The sequence below is a fragment of the Prionailurus viverrinus genome, chromosome A1, assembly GCF_022837055.1.
Source record: "Prionailurus viverrinus isolate Anna chromosome A1, UM_Priviv_1.0, whole genome shotgun sequence".
In the NCBI taxonomy this organism is placed as follows: domain Eukaryota; kingdom Metazoa; phylum Chordata; class Mammalia; order Carnivora; family Felidae; genus Prionailurus; species Prionailurus viverrinus.
In genome coordinates, this window is record NC_062561.1 from 19,578,453 (window position 1) to 19,595,167 (window position 16,715).

Consider the following 16,715-nt stretch of genomic DNA (forward strand, 5'->3'; position numbering starts at 1 on the left):
AATTAGAAGGTATTTTTTTTATGTTTTAAAAAATTCATGTCAATATTTCAGTAGGTAAATTCCCTAATGCATATAAAGTTCTCCTTGAGTTAGGAAAGTTTTATTTTGCATACAACTTTTTCTTAACTGCATCTTTTATTTAAAGACAACAAGCAGATACAGAGGAATGCATATACAGAGAAATGCTCTCAGCAAGCATTCACGCTGACTCAGTTTCCCTTTGCAGATGACCCTGTATGTGGGAGCGTGGATCTAGTTTGGAATGCACTGTGGAGCTGCTGGGAACAAAACCACTCTGCTTTCTGCATTTTCTCACTCAGCTCAGGCAGGGACACATACGCCACTGTGTGGGTTTATCCCAGAGGGAGATGTCTACTTGTCTGCTGTTCTCCTTTGTGTGAAGACAATGGCAATGGTTGAAATTACAGGATAGAGTACGAGAATGTTAAATAGTGCCACGAAATCCCAGCGTCTCCTTTATTCGATTCAAAGAGATGAATAAACACATGTGAAATCATCCAAGGGCTAAGATGAAAACAAGGATTGATGGAAATGTAACATTTTTTCCTCTGAAAAGGAAATAGCTGTTACTTCTTTTTACTTCCTATGAATGTGTCAACCACTTACAGCAAGATTTAAGCATAGAGATCTGTAAACTGGGGAGGGTGGGGGGGGGGGGGAAATAGCACCGAAAAGGAAACCCCACGAGCATGATTATGTGGAGGGTGTCCTTCGTGGGAGAACCACATGGAGACCCTGAGGGAGCAAAGCCTGTCTGTCTCCGGGGGCCCAGCGTCCTGATCTAGCGGAGGGAGAGGTGCTGTAATGTGCCGGGGACGGAGCTGTTGTGAACCGACTGGTACCCAAGACCCCGTGACAACGTTCAAACCCTGGGAGGCCAGGCCGCCAGCTGTGTGCTGGGGCCACAGTGGGCTCTGTCTTTCCTGCTCACCCTGTCCTCGCAATGACAGTAAGAGCGGTGGGCATCAGTCAGTCTCATTTCCTCAGATGGGGGTGACCAAGCTGAGGGGCCTCCAGCGGACTGTCCAGGGGACAAAGCCGGGAAGGGTGTTCAAGCCCACTCAGCTCTGGCCCTGTGGGGCCCACCCACCTCCCTGCAAAGGTGATGCCCAATGCTCTCGGCAGGAGAAGCTGGGCCTCCCTGGCACCCCTGGTCCCCGTCACATGCTTGGGGGAAGTGAGTGTCCTTTCACAGGACTGTGTGGTTTACCTCAAGAGCCACCAGGTGTCTCTCTGTCCAAAACAACCTCCTAGTTGGCAGCAGGATCCTAAATTCTCTTGATCATTTTTTTTTTTTTTTTGGAGCATCTGGAAATTCAAATAAACCTCATCAAAATGAAAATGGGAGACGTGGCAGAAGGTGAGGCTGGAGTCTGGCTCTGGCAAAGGGGCCTCTGAACTACGATGTATTTGTCTGTGCTGGCAGCCCGCATTTAGCCGTGCGGAGTACATGGTGGGGACGACTCGGCAGTGAATTTCTCCATCACCATGTGCGTCTGAACTTCATGCTATTTCCAAGTTAAGGCTTTTTTTTTTTTTTTTAAGCTTGAACATTAAAAAAAGAAGAAAAAAAGAGTTTTAAAGGCTCATAGTGATTTTCAATGGCCCCTAGCTCTAAGTTCTGAGACTCCTGTGTTTGCCTTGGGTTTATAGGACTCCACCCCAACCCCCTGGGCAGAAGTGTGTTCCCCGCAGTGTCCAAATGACACCCTTGGGGGGGTCACTTGATCCTGAGCAGGGCTTTCCTGCTGCGGACCTCTATTTCTTCTTCTATTTGGTGGGGAGCCCCACCCTCTTTCCTGTCCCGAGATAACGTGGATAAGGGGCAGTCCGTAGGAAACCCCCACACAAGTGCAAGGTGGCCGATGGTCTCAGGAACCTTACCAGGCAATGCAGGTGTCTTCTATAGAGTCTCCTACCTCGTTGCGATTGAAAAAATAACAAAGCATGACCTGGGGCCTCGGCTCTCTCATCTGTACAAAATGGGCAGAATTACAGTTTCCACTTCCCAGGATCATGTGAGGATACAATGAAGTCATCTGAGGAAAGCACATCCTCAGCACGCCACAAATGTCAGCTGCCGTCGTTGATGTCACGGGTGATGGTGGATGTCACGGTAGATGTCATCTAAGATGAAAACAACTCAGCCTTTCCTCACAAGCAGGTAAAAATCACCCTATATATTCCCTCACTGGGCCGGAGGAAGGCCCACTTACGGGTCTGCTGCTCAGACTTCATGGACCATGTGGCTTGCTTTAAGAAATTTTTCAATGTGTATTTATTTTTGAAAGAGAGAGAGAGAGAGAGACAGAATGAGCACAAGCAGGGGAGGGGAAGAAGGAGAGGGAGACACAGAATCCAAACCAGGCTCCAGGCTCTGAGCTGTTAGCACAGAGCCTGACGCGGGGCTCAAACTCCTAAAAGGAGCACTCTTGTCCAGATGCCGGGCACCGGGCTTGACTCCCGCTTCTCAATTCCTGGTGGTTCTAGAGTCTGATGCTCTGCCGTGGCATGTCCAAAGTTCCAGGAAGAACAGGGCAGGGGGAGGCCTTACAGTGGAGGAGAGGGTAAAAGCATCCACTTTAGACCTGAGTTCAAAGCCTGATTCCATCCCATGAGAAGGTCACTCTGCCTTCTGAGCTCCCAAATCAATAACTCCTACTTCACCTGCTTGTGTGGCCCAAATGGAATTGTGGATGTATGTATTGACAGTTTGCATGATGCACAGTGGGAATTAGGGAAATAAGTTAAGGGTGCTAGTGAGCAAGAGGTGTGAAAAAGGAAAGTGGCTTCTTTTTTTGGTCCTATCAGCCTGGTTGAAAAGGCAGGACCTTGTCTCAATTCGTCTGCGTCCTATTTAGGACTCTGAGCATTTTTACCAATCTCTCTTGATGTCTTTCCTTTCTCTCCAGGGCAGAATTACATCACTTCGGGTATGGTTTCCTAAAGAATATACTGATATTTGATTAAACAGAACAAGCTTGCTCTACTGTTTCTGATGACTCAGCTTTGGTGGCTAAATATGCCCCAGGCAGAGGTGTGCTACCTCCGTCACAGAAGTAGAGAGGCCATGACGTCATGTGGATTTATCACAGGATAACCTGCCTTTAATAAAGGTCCACTGCAGGGTGGGGGCAGAGAGGGGATCTTGTTTTCTGGAAGATTATACATGTTTTATAAACTTCTGTTTTCCCCTTCCTGTTAAATGGTCAGAATTAAAGCTAAAATCCATATGAGCTTAGAATCCAGCTAAATCTTGGAATTTATTACTTTGGGGATTCTAAAAGAAGCTTATACTGCCAGTCCCTGACTTTAGGGATACTTAAGTTTGGTTCTAGTGGGGTGTCCACTAAAGTGCGAAAAATACTAGACACCTCAGGGTGACAGCTTTGTTTTCCATTTAAGGCTCCACCCATTTTTAGGTAATGTTTAGTATATATGTGGTTTTCACCATCAGTTCTCATTGCTGTCCTGTCCACTTGAAGGACAGTCAATGCAAATAACTCCTTCCTTCCTCCTCCTCTTGCCTCCCCAGTGTGCACACAGACACACACACACACACACACACACACACGGCCCTAATGGGCAGAAATCCTCTCACAGGATGGTGATGACCCTCAACAGCCTGCCTCCTCTCCCAAGAACTGATAAGGAAGGCAACAGTTGGGGAAAGAGAGTCCAACGGCATCTTGGCTCCAATCTCCAGATGGTCGCCCCGGGTGGCCCAGGGCGTGGGCGCTGAAAGGCAGGGGACACAACAGACTTGTCCATATAGAGTCAGAGGCTGAGGAAGGTGTGATTTCCAGACTCAGCTAGATAGGAAGTTCTTCCTCTTCCCTACCTATCCGTGAGCCTGGAGTGGGACTGATGTTCCTTCATTCATGAAGTTCAAAGGATGCTTCTTCCCAAAGCAGGAACAAAACAGATACACACGCAGAAATATGGTTCAACTGGGTACATTCGGGCTAGAGTGAACCTGTGGAAGGAGATACACCTGCCATGAAAGCTGAAGAGCCTCCTGGCTTCTCAGCTCTGCAGGAGGATGGGCTGAGGGCCTGGGGGAGAGGTTGGCGGCGGGGCGGGGGGGGGGGGGGAGTGGTTGGAGGGGCTTTTCATCCCCTCTCCTTCTACCCTTCCCCTCCCCCCTCTTTTCCTTTTCTTTCTTTTACTCCCCCCTCCCCTCTCTCCCTCCCTTCCTTCTTTCCATCCTCCTTTTTTATCTTTCTTTTTTTTCTTTTCTTTTTTTGCTGTTATTTTCTTTTCTAACAGGCAGCTTTGGAGTTGTTTGTGTCACAGGATTCTTTCAAGTCCTGGTCCTCAGTCCTCAACCTCAGTCACAGGGCAAGCCCACTTTCAAGAAGCGCCCCCCCTGGGGAGCTGCCCGCGTGGACCCCAGAGATGAGGTACTCTGGCTGATGCCTTTCCCAAACCTCAGTGTGGATCTGGCATAGCTGATTCTGTTTTTGTTTCTCCTGACATTAACGAGCCACCGGTTCCACCGCTTCCCCGGCTCGTCCTGACCCGGGACGCAGAGGCCATGTCAGGTCCACAAAGCCAGCTCCTCATTGGCCCATTTGTATCTGATTTCTTGAGACACTTCATCAAATAGCTTGGAAGCAGGGCCTCTACAAGAGGTAAGGAGGCCCGAGTCACAGCCCAGATCTCAGAGTCTAAAACCAGGGCGGGTTTGTGAAAAGTTTGTCCCTCTATCCCTGCTGGCATAGGTGGGCTGCAATGTTGAATTCCCAAAGCCCCATCTGAACTTGCCAACAAAGAGGCTTGTCCAAGAAGGCCACCCAGTCGGCTCCACATGAGGTGACCTGCCACCACCTGAATCTAGTCAAGGCTTCAAACAGCCCACTTCATCCCTCCAGTGCCACACACTCTGGTCGACAGAACAGTGGTCCCCACTGATGTGCACACCCTCGTCTTCCAACCCTGTGAATGGGACTTTGCGGGCGTGATGGAGTGAAAGGTCTTGAGGCGAGGAGAGAGTCCTGGATGACCCAGCTGGGCCAGTATCCTCATGAGGGTCCTCACAAGCGTGACACAGGAAGGTCAGGGTCAGAGAAGGGCATGGGAGGACAGAAGCAGGGGTTAGGGTGTTGTGCTCGAAGCTTGGAGGATGGGGGCTCCAACCAAGGAATGAAGGTGGCTTCAAGAAGCTGGGAAAGGCAGGGAAATGGACTCTTCCCTTGAGCTTCCAGAAGAAAACAACCCTACCGATGTGTTGATCTTAGCCCATAACACCCATTTTGGACTTCTGACCTCCAGAACTGCAAGATAATAAATTTGAGCTGCTAAGTTTGTGATAATTTGTTTCAGCAGCCATAGGAAACAAAGCCACCCCACTAAGGTCACCGAAGTCCCCTGAGCCAACCAGTGCCAGCAGTCACAGCCTAAGCCTGCCCCCGGGCCCACTCAAGCTTCTCCAAAGAATCTCCGGGAGCCAGGTGAGTTTGGAAAACCCTGGTGTATAAACAGGACTCCTTCATGGAGACTCCTTAATGGAGCTCTCAGAAACTCTCGTGTATCTGTCTAAAAAAGAATAGGGCACAGGCAGAAGTTCTCCTGATGCAGTAACTGTGAAAGTATTTCAGGCAGTAACTCCAGGGGGTGGTCTGTGAAAGACTGAAGAGTTGTCCACCTCTCCCCAGCCCATTTGTCTCCACCCCATGACCTCTCCTGCATAGAGGCCAGTGTTGCCCGGAGAGAGGTGGGAGGGAGGACCGGGAGAACGACGTCAGAAGTCTTGCTTTTATATTTCAAAATGGCCCAACCCAGATGAGTTAATGGGAAGACTACACATCAGGCTCAACTTGCACACCTTTCCCAACACACACACACACACACACACACACACACCACAACCCCCCACACTGGTCAGAGGGAGGGATGATGGCATGGAAGTGTGAACCAGGAGAAGGCTCACCTTCGGTTGAATTCAGAGCAAATGCTCTGGACTCTGCCCCCACCCCTCACGCTGCCCCTCCTGGCTGAGTTGGAGAGAGGGAAGAGGAGGGAGCATATATGTGGGAGAAAATGCTTGAACCCCTTTAGTTCTGATGGCTCAAAAGTAGAGCAGCCCATCCCCCTCCAGGCTGCGTTTTGCTGCAGTGGCTGGGGGCTGCTCAGAGCTCCCCTCGTGGCCGGGGCAAGCAGAAGACAGGTGCTGCCTGGCTGTCAGTCAGGTGGGCTTGTGATGGCACTTCCGAGGCAGAGGCCACCTGGCGTGTCTTAGAGAGGGACAGCCCCAGGACAGCCAAGCCTCAGAGGATCCCCTCGCCCACACGCAGCCTGGAAATGGACTCCCGGGCACTGCTGGGAACTTAGACACTGAGGACTGAGGAGCCAGCCTGCCAGGCTCAGGAACAGAGAGTCCCTTAAGGCTCCTGGATTCCTGTGTAGAATGACTGACATGTAATTTCTAGCCAGGTGGAATTGGCAGTTGCAAAAGCAATTACCCGGCAGACCCACGTTTATGGACAGAGAGGAAACTGCTAGATATCTGAATGCCTACTCCACACCAGGTATTGAAGGAGAAACGCAGGCTTGCCACCCCCCCCCCCCATCCCCTGATATAAGCCTTTAGTGCTCACAGTGGCCACACAGACTTGACAGCCTGACGATCTGTGGCCACTTCTCGGTCCTCAGGTCAAATATCTGAGTGTCGAACAGGATGGACACTCCAGACAGCTTCCTCTCTGCCCGGCTCCTCGAGGCTTGCTGGAACTGTGAACTACACATATCAGAAGCCAAACCCAGCAAGTTCAAGCCGTGGGGGGATTTATAAACGGGATGTAGGGGTGTTGAGGGAACGCAGTCGAGCCCCAGGAATATTTGGGGCTGGGAATCTGAAGGCCACCTGGAACCCATTCCTTCCTACAACAAATACTGACTAGGCACCTATCCCAATTGTGGGCGTTGGGGCTACAGCAGGGGAATGAAACAGACAAGGCCCATGCCCTTCAGAAGCTGAAATTCTGTTGCGACAGAGAAAGAGAGCAGTAAACAAACAGATAATATCATCTCTGCTAGTGCAAAGTGCTGCAGAGACACTGTAGCAGGACAGTAGGGTCGAGGTGATGGTGCTGAGGGGTGGGGACGGGATATTTTAGCTAGGCAGCAGGAGAGGTGTCCCCGCAAAGGAGTCAGTAGAAAGATGTAGCCCTTTGAGTGTGAAGGACTTGGGGGACCCAGCTGGGAGAGTCCCCGGAAAGTGCCAGAGAGTAAGAGGAAGCATGGTTGGAAGGGTAGGGCCAGATCTCAAAGGGGCGTGCTCTCCAGAGCAAGAAGCTGGCCTTTCATTCCAAGGCCGATGGAAGACATCAGAGGGTTTGGAGGAGAGGAGTGACGTGATTTCATTTTTCTTTTAAAAAGACCAATCCAGCTGCTGTGTGGGGAGGGGACTGCAGCCAGGACGCCACCTGAGAGCAGCAGGCAGGACGCTGCCTCATTGTGGTCAGAGATGGAGAAAGGCGGGCTTCATGGCTTTCGCCTAAGCCCAGCTGTAACCCAGATGGGGGTACCTGGAGCAGACAAATGGGGCCCTTGGGACCTGTCCTCTCTCCTTGCCTCCTGTCCTGCATCTCCCCTGTGTCTGCTTCCTTCCTTCAAAGGGCTCTCTTCCTTCAAAGGGCTTCCCCTGACCCTGGTCTGACAGCATGGCTGCCCCAGTGTGTGGTCCTGAGTCCAGTCTCATGGAGGGACCAATCCTTCTTTAGCTCCATCTGCTCTGAGGTCCTCAGTCCTGTCCTTGGCTTCCCCTTGTGCACAGTGTTCGAAGATCTCCCCTGGGGCCAGTCCTGTCCCTGCCCTGGCTGCCCAGACCTCTTGTGGGTCTGATGTTCCAGGCCTTACCTGTCCAGGAGACAACCTGTACCTGTAGGAGGTTAGTGAGTGACCCCACCACCCAGCAGAGCTCTGAAGAAGCCCGAGACCAAGTCCATCCTGGGTGCCACCCACCCCCACCTGCCAGCCAGTCAGTAATTATAGCTCTAGTGACTTTCACAGCGACCCCCTTCTCATCCTGAGGCCTTAGTCCAGACCGCCCTCAGAGTTCACCTGAGCTGTGCCTGGCACAGAAGTTAAGTGCACGTTTGCTGAATTACCATGAAATCTTGTCCTTTATCTGTCTACACTTGGCTGGCTGAAGACAATGCAGTTGTTCTTCATCTGAAAAACTACACGCAAGACTCTAACTATACCCGGCTTTTATCAGAAGCCTAAGTACCACAAAGTACAAGCAGTGGCTCTCATTTTTTTCTACTGAGAAGTAGAAAGCATGCTGAGAGGATGCTGTTTGATCCTAGGCATATAAATCACTATTACAATGCCTCTTGGACTCCTCACTACCAACTTCATACCTGAATTTCCACGAAATAATGCCCCTGGCTGCCTAAGTCCTTTGATCTTGACCTTGGTGGTGGGAAGTTCTATGACTTCCTTCCCTCCTTCCCTTCCTCCCTCATGTTAATCCACTATGAGTTAGGTATGATGTGATAATAGCAGAGAGATGAAATGAACGTATTCTGCTTGGGGTCAAGTGGGCGAAACATAAAGCGAACCAGCACAGCAAAGTGTTGAGGGCCTCCGGGAGACGATCTATTGTGTAGATGCTCACGAATGTGTGCACAGGGAGACAGTCATTACGGCATTGTTTGTACAGGGAACAGCCAAGGTGTCCGTCAAGAGGGAAAAGGGTAGACGACCTCTGGCATGTGTCATACAGCAAGAGGAACGAGCTAAGTCTGCAGGTATCAATATGGAGAAATCTCAAAAGCACAATGTTCGGGGAAAAAAGTTGCAGATGGAAAAATGAAGTGAAATTTCTTTGTGTAAATTTCTAAAAGAAAATAGTTCCATATATTGTGGTAGACACAGGCTTTTGTAGTCCAAGTATAAACATGGTGTGGAAATATATGCTGAGTTCAGAACAGTGGTTTCCCCTGAGGAAAGAAGGAAGAGGAAGGGGTCTGGAAGAGTCTGAGAGGTATTCAGGCTCTTCAGCTATATTTGTAACATGTTATTTCTAAAAATATGAAGCAAAAATGTCAGCACTGGTCAAATCTGGTTGTGAGCACATTGGTTTTGTTTTATTATTCTACTTATATATATTTAAAATATGAATAAATTTTCCAGATGTTTATTTTTGAGAGAGAGCAAGAATAGAAGAGGGACAGAGAGAGGGGGGGACAGAGGATCCAAAGTAGGCTCTGCACTGAGAACAGAGAGCCCGATCGTGGGACTCGAACTCACGAACCATGAGACCATGACCTGAGCCGAAGTCGAATGTTTGACTGAGCCACCCAGGCACGCAAAAATATGAATAAATTAAAAAAAATACATGGGGGTCTGGAGTTTGGAGAGAGGCCAGGCCCAAAGCTGCAGACAGAGGAGGGGTCATCTTTACCAAAAGCTCGGGTTGAGCTGCGGGATAGATGCACTTGCCCAGGCTCTGCGCCTTGATTCGCTACACTGATGGGAGCAAATACCTTGGGAATCACTTATTTTTAAGGGAGGATCTGGTGGTAAAGCAGAGATAGGTCTCAGAAGGGGACTCAGATAAGGAAAACAGCCAGGAGGGATGATTGATGAGGAGGTCCAGGAAAAACACATTTTTTTTTCCAGCTCAGTATATAGAAACACAGAGAAGAATGCAGTGAGTCTCCATACACCTGCCCTTAACCTCTCCTTGAATTAAATAATTTTCAAGATTTTGCCAAGATTGCTTCTTCCCTTCCCCCTCTTCTTTCCTTTTTTGAGTTGCTGAAGTGGCTTAACATTTTTTTTAAGTTTATTTATTTATTTTGAGAGAGACAGAGATAGTGCAAGTGGAGGAGGGACAGCGAGCCCGATGGGGGCTCGAACTCACGAAACTGAGAGATCATGACCTGGGCTGAAACCAAAAGTCAGATGCTCAACTGACTGAGCCACCCAGGTGCCCCAAGTTGCTGAAGTAGTTTAAAGCAAATCCCAGACACTGTGTCTTTCTGCCCCTCCATACTGCAGTATGCGTTTCTAAAATATCCAGACATGGAGAGAGATTTTTAAGGAGGGAAACATCAGCAGCATTAATTGTTGTAAAGGACTTGAGAAAGAAGAGGACCTAGGGGCTTTCACCAAGGTTCCGGGTACCTGGAGGGGCACACCTGGGGGGCTGTGGTGGCAGGGGAGGGGTTGACCCCAGAGGCATGGCTGGAATTGGCAATAGAAGGTAGTGGAGGCTGCCAGCTACGAGAAACGCAGCTCATCACTTCAAGAAGCGTGATGGCAAAAAGGAAGCAAAAGGAAACAGCATGTGAGGGTGGCAGGGAGGAGGAAGATATTTCCAGGATGGAGAGACATCACTATCTCGGGGCTCAGAGGACAGATGTGAAAAAGGGAGTAAAACTGATGGAGCAAATTTCTGGGGCAGAGGTGAACGAGGCAGAGTACAGTGGGGTTAATTCTTCCATAACCAGGAATGAATCACTCAAAGATCTGGGGGTGGGAAGAGAGAACGTTGACAATCTTTGAGGACACCGAGTCTGCTGTTTGGGACATGCGAGTTTGGAGTTCCCCACGGGCAAAGGGACCAGGGGTCAAGACAGGACGGTGATAATACTGTGATTTACTTGGCACCTGATGCAAGTCAGACACATTTGTGAATCTCATTTAATCCTCGCACACTTTACAGTTTGGGAAAATGGACTCCAAGGTGTAAGTACTAGCACACACACTTCGTAAATCACAGAATTGCTGTGACCTCAGGGCTCTTCTGCACGGCCCTGAGGGCCCGTTGTCCATAAATTGCAGGACTCCGGGAGGCACGGCTCAACCCCTAGGAAACAGCCAGCTGGAGTGGCTCAGGTGTGAAAGTACCTGGGACCCGGGCAGTGTGGAGGTGGCAGATTGCAGATCCAGGAACTTTGGGCTCTTCTGTCTTTGCTCTTGACCCGATCTTGTTCCAGTGTCTCCCTCTCTTCCCTCCCCCGAGCATCCTCTCTGGGGCAAGCAGGACTGTCTGGGCGCCCCTCACACCCTCACACCTGGGCTTAGCTAACCTTGCCCTTCTATCCTGCAGGGTCACATCCCCACTGGCTTGTCCCCTTTTGTTTAGAAAGACCACGCCCACGGATGTTGCTGATCTGTTGGAAAGCCTTTGAGAAATGGAAGGAAAGATTGCTCTGCCGAGCTCCATTGTGATATTTGTCCCTTTCAGGGGTATGTTACAAAACAAACAGGTGTAATGTGGGGCTGGGAGGTGCGTGGGCTGTGATCCATAAACCACATCCTCTTTGTAAGAAGAGTCTTGGCCTGGCCAGTAGGAGGGAAACAGAGCCTTGCCCACAGTGAGTGTTGAGTGGGGGGCTTGATGGTGCTCCTCTAGGCAGTGGAGTGGACCAAGCACTGGATTTGGACACAGGCCAGCGTTTAAATCACTCTACAGATCACTTTGGGCGCATCAGTCAGTGTTCTGGAACCTGAGGATAAAGGGAGAATGCTGCATGCCAATGCTTGGAGGGCAGATGAATGAAGAAAGGGGAGGAGGGTATGAATGGTCAATCAATGCTTGCTGAAGCTAACTGGAATGGACAGAGTATGTTTGATATGATCTTGAGAAGCAAATCACCGAGGTGAAGGAGAAATTTCATGTGGGTGACTTAAATGCTCAAATTTATTTATCTACCTATTTTTAAAGTTTATTATTTTGAGAGAGATGGAGACTGTGAGTGGGGGAGGGGCAGAGAGAGAGGGAGAGAGAGAATCCAAGCAGGCCCCGCGCTACCATTCTCGAAGCTGTGAGACCAAACCAAGAGTCAGACGCTTAACCGACTGAGCCACCCAGGTGCCCCTTAAATGCTCAGATTTAAAGATTCCTTGGGTAACTGGCCTGAGGTGACCCTGCGGGACTCTTGGCCGAATGTTCTCCAGGGAGCCAGGCCCTGCCTGGGAGATACACCCTGGGATGAGGGGCTGGCCTCGTTCCTGCTATGAAGGCCACAAGTGCCAAAAACAAGTCAGAGCCTGGCTCCAGGTGACTTTTTTCTCTAACCTGAAATGCAGCTTAGAAGAAAATGGGTTTTCCAACAAGGGAAGAACTGGTTGAAAATAGAGATCACTAAATGAGTCTTAAACATGTTAGTCACCATGCTATGTACGAAGAAAGGCTTTCTGTGTCTCTTCTGCCCATTTCTCACACAGCCACGTGTAAAATACTGCTGTATTGGAGACTACAGGGGCCCTTCACTACGAGCCAATGCAGCTTCAGCTTCAAGGCCCCGCTGGTGCACAGGCCCCTGCTGGCCCGGGTAGGGGTCCCTCATCATGTTCTCACGGTCGTGTGTTTTGTAAGTTTTGCAAAGCAAGTTATTTCAGTTGCAAATGGTTGGGGCCAGTCTCTCTTTCCACATGATGTCCCCTCTAGCACATGCTTCCTGTGTCAGGTGACATTGGATGATCACAGTAAGTTTTGGGGTGAGGGGATGTCAAGTACAGCATACGCTGACTTCGAGCAGAGTAAGGTAAGTTTGCAGTCACTTCTGAGTATGCTTCAAGCCAGCTCCTTGTGTAGATGGCTCCAAGGACGACTCTCCTGTCCAACTTTCTGACTCACCCAGTGTCATGGCGGTACGAGGGTTGCAGTATATGTGGAGCCATATGGATATTGGCAGAGGCACAGGTCTGGACGCTCAAAGCTACTCTGTGGAGAGTTCTCCCAAAATTGCTAGCAGGGAAGCTGAGTCTCATCGATAGAAGGTCTCTCCTGTCAGGAATATACTTGATAGTGCGGTCTATACAATTATAAACAACTGTCAATGATGAAAACATTCCCATCAACCATCAACTGGAGGAAAGACTGAATTATCTTTTATAACGTTGTCATATGAAGAGGCAATCAGAACCCTCAAATAGAAGATGAAGGTATTACACAAGGGTGTTCATTTATTTTTCTGGATTGTTCTGGATTGTTGGTGTTTGTGGCATTTAATACAAATGGCTATTCTTGTGTCAGCTCTTTAATATTTATAATCTGTTTGCATTCTAAATTGTCACTTTCGTACCTAATTTTTTGTTTGTAATTTTACAGCCCTTCTTTTTTTAAAAAATGTTTAATTTGCATTTTATTATTACTATTATTTTTAAGTAGGCTTCATGCTCAGCATGGAGCCCAGTGTGGGGCTTGAACTCACGACCTTGAGATCGAGTCCTGAGCTGAGATCAAGAATCAGACGCCTAACCTACTGAGCCACGCAGGCACCCCGAGTCCTTTTCCTTAAAGAGAATATACCCAACCACATAAACTTCAGGCCACACAAGACTTGGATCTATCCCTAATAAGGTCATTAAGTCACAGGCTGAAGTCATAGCCACAAAGTGGTCCAAACAGGATTCAAATCCAGAGTCCAAGCGCTGGCCTCACAGTGTCTCAGACTCCAACATGCACTGGTTCACCTGGGCTCTTGCTAAAATCAGATTCTGATTCAGTAGATGTGGGCTGGGGTCCCAATGGCATGACGGCCATTCTGTGGGCAGCACTCTCAGGACCCAGGGTCTCTAAGCTAATGCACGATTTGGCCAGCTCTCAAGTGGTGTGATTGGGTCACTAGAACTGCATCCTTAGGAACAGGGTCTAGCTCATCTGATTTCCTCAATCCTGGAGGCATGTGTGGCATTAAGAAGTTGCTCGAATACCACTTTTCACTACCTAACTTCCCTCTCACACATTTCTGGAACGCCTATGAGTGGTCGAGTAGTTTCTGTTGACCATCACTATGGCTACAAGGGGGTATATTCCCACCTTGTGGACGAGGACACTGCCATCCAGGGAGATCACGTAACTTGCCTGCGGTGGCAGGGTCAATGGTTGAACTCACATCTCCGGCCCTTCTTCACCTGGTAGCAGGGGGCTAAGTGGGGAATCCAGAAGTCAGCCTGTGTTCCCAAGGAGCATTTCCCCACCAGGTCCCTACTGTCAGGTGGGAGCCACTTGTATCTCTCCTCTCTCTAGGTGTCCTCTGCCTTGGGATGGGCCCTAGATGCTGTATTCCTCCATTCCTGTCCATTACATGGGCTTACTGTGACCACCTCAGAGAATTTTATGGGGATTACATGAAGCTTTACCTGATGGGGTACATGATACCACTCATGCTGGCCCAGAACCCCCATCAAAGTGGTCACTGTTGTCCCCGGGATAAGCTGACCTTGGCAATCAAGTGGGTAATCCTTGCAGCTTGTACCCCGGGCTTGCTTTCTTCCTGGTGTGTGTTAAGAAGAGACTGTGTTAAAACACAAGGACATCTGGAAACATCTCCAACCCTGCAGAGAGCTGAGCAGAGAAGGGCTTGATGGCAGCCACTTGTTCCCTGGCAGATGTCAGTTTTGCCTGTCGGGCCCTCTCAGTGTGTTTGCAGCCCAGGAGCAGGCTGACAGCCTCCGGCGTCCCCTTCCTGTCTTGGTCCTCCCAAACGCACCCAAAGCCCAGCCACGCGGCTTCATCACCGCAGGCCCACCTAATGACAACATGCTGCAGTGATGTTGTCATCTTCAGAACACGTGAGGCAATGTTATTTTCAGAAACTTCCGACACTTGTCCTGTGGATACATTTTCCAGGAGAAAATGCCGACGGATGGGGACAGGCTGCGTTCTTTGGCCATCCCCATCCTCTGGAGGCTTCTGTTCATTAGCATCCCCTCAAAGGATATATGCCATAATGGCTGCAGACTCCGGGTGGTCCTGCCTCAGGCTCTGTAGCCCAAAAGGTCCGACTTCCACATCCGCATGCAGCCTGGCCTGGATTTGGGTTATTTTAAGCTGCCCCTGCAATGCAGCTGCAAATCCAGAGAAAGAGGAACGCGGGTCCTGCACACCAGGGAACAGCTCGCTAAGCACACGCTGTCACTGGCCTGGAGAGTAGGCAGACAATATAATTACAGTCATTCCAAGAGATGCATTCTGCTGAATTGCCCCTTTAGGGCCACCCCTCCTATTTCTTTGGTACCGGTACAATTTTTTTTCAAACCCTTTGGTAAATTTCAAAGTGTTACAGGTAAAAGCAAACCTCTTCACTTAGCTTCTTGGTTATCTGTTTAGGATTTTATGTATCTCATTAGAATTTTTTTTTTTTTTTTTTTTTTTTTTTTGCAAATGGATTGAGGCCCCTGGCCCTGCCTTTTGGGGGAAAGAGAGGGTTCCAAGAGTGGAGCAGGGAGATGACCTCAACTGTACTCCACGTGGAACCTTAGCTTCAGGACAACAGTGTAGACCAAGCCCTGGGGATGCAATTTGTTTTCCCCTCTGGTTGTTAATTTGGTGTCTGAATCAACAGGCTTTGCACCAAGAAAGAGGAAGAGAAGAAGCCATGGAATGTCTTTCCTTGGAAAGCTTTGTCTAACGGACACCTATTAGCACTGGATGCCAGACAGCGCTCTGGGCTCTGGGGGTGAATTTCAGAACCCTGAAGTCCTTTCTCCTAATCATTTCCATCAGTGTACTTTATAGATTCCAAAGTATTTCTCCTGCTTCATCTGTTCATGTATTCATTCATCTGCCCAGTGAGCATTTATTGCATGTGAATGGATTTATTACAGGTGCCGGGATGGCACTGGGCCCTGGGGATACTGTCCCTGCCTCTCAGCTGGCTATAAGCCAATGTGGGAGGCAGACACACAGAAAGCATAGTACTGCTCTTGGGAGAAGCCCAGGGTGTGGGGTGCATGGGGTGACACCTACTGAGTGTAGGGGGGCATATGAGGCTCCCTGGAAGGGACCTGGATAAATAAGTAGGGGGTTGCCTAGAAAGAAACTTTGGGGAAAGAACAAAGATATTTAAAGGGAGATTTTAAAAAGTGTGGCCAAATGATGTACCATGGAAACCCTCTTTCCAATCTCACCATGGTCTTTAGAGACCCCTCTCTGTGAATGCACTGTGGCTGGGGGCTCTGTCCAGGATGCACAGGAGGTACTGATCTTGCTGCAAGAAGGGTGTGAGTGACACCCGAGGCTGCCACTTCCATGTGAGACAGAGAAGGCTGTTTGCAGAGTGGTCACGAGCAGCCACACCAAGATAAAGCCTGTGAACACAGGTCACAGGAACTCTGCGTCCCTTGCATTTATTCAGTCTTTTCATATTAACTGAACACCTGCTGCATGCACTGTGCGAGGCACCCAGTGAATACCCCTGGATCGCTGCCCTGTCAGACCCTTATGTAATATGGGGGAGGTTAATCGACAGACAATTACATCTATGGTCTTCCAGATGGTGATGGAGGAAGACAAAGGATGGAGACGAGACAGGGTAGGGCTGAAGTGGGGGTGGGGGCACACCCTGGCAGGTGACATTTGAGCAAACACTCAAGGGAGTAAACTGTGTGGATACCTGAAGTAAATGAGTCCCAGGCAGAAGAAATGGTAATGCAGAAGCTCAGGCAGCAGGGAGAGGCAAGGGGGGTCGGGAGTGTGGTAGGAGAGCGGGGGGGAGAGGCACCGTGAGGGGGTTGCCTTGGTAGCTCTGCATCTGAGCAAAGTGAGGAGCCAGCGGAGGTCTGGGCAGAGGAGTGGCATGATGTGACTTTGTTTAATAGCCTGTCCACTGTCAGGTCAGTGGGGGCCCCGTCTTCAGAGCAGCAAACTGGTGCCTAGCAAAGAAAAATCAGGGGCCTACAGAAACTGATTACACAAAAATATTTCTAGAATGTCTAGTATATGATGG